We start from the raw sequence: 2,786 nt of genomic DNA on the forward strand, positions 1-2,786 counted from the left end.
ATTATGGTTTCTCCCATCAAGAGAGACATTGTACAATACAATTCTTTGTGTTCCTTCAAGACTAGCTAGTGCAATGAAGATGAAAGCTTCATGCACTAAGCAAAACACTTAGCAAATACAACATCAATTATCCCCGGTCTCAGACCCAAGACCTCACACACCTTCGAAGATGGTGAGAGCTAGCAGGGTATGAGAGTAGATTGAGAGGAAGAAGGAGTATCTTACGAGAAAGATGTACATCTCCTCACATAATCACTCATATTAGCATAGCTTAGCTTAGTAATTAGCATGGTAGAGGAGATGAGCATGCATTGAAGCTTGGCTCTTGGTTGGATTTGCATCCACATGCCAAGAGTGTGTCGATGTAGGCTTCTATCTCACAAGCTTGGAGTAGGTGATGAGCTCTCCATTAAAGCTTGGGAAGAGATAGTCTTTTTCTTGCTTCTCACATAGACTGTGTGAGAGTGTGTGTGTGTGTGATAATGCCTTGCAAAAATCAGCCCCCTCTCTCTCTCTCTTGGGCGAGCCCTCTTGCTAATTGCTCTTGCTATCCTCCCATTGGACCTCCCCAGGCCTAGCGAATCACATTTAAGCAACATAAGTGATAGCCTTCTGACATGTGTCCCCCTTTCCCATTTTGTGAGATCTTTAGGTAATTTAATAATTCAACTAAACTCTCATTGGACCCCTTTGCCTCCTAGCCAATAGGAATCAGGCAAGCCATTGGGCTGTTGAATGCTCATTGGACCCCTTGGGAGACTGTCCAATAGTCATCCATGAGACTTAATTTTCATTGGTTCTTTTTATTAAGTGTTTTTTAATTAATTAAACTAGATTTACTCTAGCCTAATTCTCATTGGTCCACCTCCAAGGCCATCCAATAGGAATTGGGTACACCTTGTGGGCATCTGGGCTAGGGAGCTGACATGTGTCCCTCATTCCCTTTGTGTAAAGGGAGCTTGTGTGTGTGTGTGTGTGTGTGGCTTTCTCTCTCATCCCCTACATGCAAGGCTCGCCCCCTCCCAAGTAGGGATTGCAAAGACTTTTTTGTACACACACAAAGCATCCAATTCCCTTAAGGTTGACCTTTGGACACAACCTTTGAATTTTGGAACCTTAGCATTTTGGAAGTCGTAATGGGCTGAACCTTAGGGTCTTTTTAGCCCATTGTTGCACATGGCTCTTTTGCAGATGGCCCCCCCTTTGGATCCCTATTTTCCCTCCTTTGGATCCCTATTGTGGCCGGTCTGCTAGCTTAACCAATATTCTAGCTTTTTCTCCCTTGGCACTTCCCCATATTAAATGATCAGTTTAACATGAGAAAATCATTTAGGAGAATTAGATATTGATTATTATGACACTTTTATTGACTTATTGCAATGAAAGACCTCTAAATCACCTTTGAAAGGTAGAAATGAGCCAAGAGAGACGTTAAGCATCCACACCTACACAGCAAAGCCAATACACTTCTTGAACAAATATTTGATGTGCTACTTTGAGTTCACTGAATACACACAAAAGTTTTTGAGAAGTCTGATGGTAAAAATCTAAGTCGGGCATAGAAGACAAATAATACATCTATGAATGGCTGCTTGGAGAGATCATAGCATAATCCAGTGGCACCTTCGAAGAAGATCATTCACAAAGAGACTATCTATTTGGTTGAAATGGATAAGTGAACGAAGCTGTCTTGCTCGGCTTCAAATGCTCATTTATGCCACAAGATTCCATCAGGTTAGTCGTGTCCTTTGAATCAAGTACATAGTCCGTTTCCTTTGTGACTTCAACTAGGTGTTGTTCAATGGCCCGTCTACATGCGACCTTACAAGCAGGGAAACGGGTTTTTTCTCTAGATTTTCCCTCGCTCTTTGTGCACTTAGGTTCCCCTATAATAAGTACCTTCAAACCAGTCAAGATACCCACTCAGGGGTCTCCTTGTCAGCATCCAAAGCAAAACCTTTCCTTCTAGACACAACCTTTCCCTCCACAATATTTTCAATAAAGTACTTTTTGAAAACGCTGTCGTAGAGGGTAAAGGGCTCGACGGGATCCTTATGAATGGAAGAAGAGGAGTTTCCAAACCAGTCAAAAACAAGAACCAAATCATCAGGATAGTCAAGCCTCGGATGAAGAAGCACAACAACCCCCAACACCAAAGCAAAAGGCCATTTAGATTTCATAGCAGGTCCTTGTCTGGCGCGCACAGGAATGCGGGTTTTATCTGCGTGTAAGTGGCATGTTGAACATGCTAAAGGAGACACATGCAAGCTTGATGCCACTACTTCCATCTCCGCCTCTCTCTCTCTCTCTCTCTCTCTCTCTCTCTCTCTCTCTCTCTCTCTCTCTCTCTCTCTCTCTCTCTCTCTCTCTCTCTCTCTCTCTCTCTCTCTCTCTCTCTCTCTCTCTCTGTGTGTGTGTGTGTGTGTGTGTGTGTGTGTGTGTGTGTGTGTGTGTGTGTGTGTGTGTGCGCTTACAGTCGATCTCTTCTTAGTAGCCCTACACACGTATTAACCCCCCATCAAGACTGTGATACACCATTCAAAGGCACCATGGACTGCACCTGCACCTACAAACAAAACAATAGAGGAGCAAGAAGGTTGCCCGAGCAGCTGTGAGCAGGAAGAACAACAGAGGAGCAGATCCATGAGCATGGAATATGGGATTAGAGTGATCAGAGGAGGAAAGAGAAGCAAGCCAAAGGGGAGAGAGAAGCTTATAACTAAGGGAGGTTAAGCGCGCAGGGAATTAATGGAGGAAGATTGAGGGCACATTAGGCATGGTGGGAG

The 2,786-nt window shown here is 43.9% G+C and overlaps 1 pseudogene; it reads right to left on the minus strand.

Moving 5' to 3' along the window:
* Positions 1 to 1,650: 1,650 nt before the first annotated feature.
* Positions 1,651 to 2,288, minus strand: LOC147446195 (uncharacterized; annotated as a pseudogene).
* Between the last annotated feature and the right edge of the window lie 498 nt (positions 2,289 to 2,786).

Source organism: Adiantum capillus-veneris, chromosome 12, assembly GCF_014529385.1.
Source record: "Adiantum capillus-veneris isolate H3 chromosome 12, ASM1452938v2, whole genome shotgun sequence".
Classification (NCBI taxonomy): Eukaryota; Viridiplantae; Streptophyta; class Polypodiopsida; order Polypodiales; family Pteridaceae; genus Adiantum; species Adiantum capillus-veneris.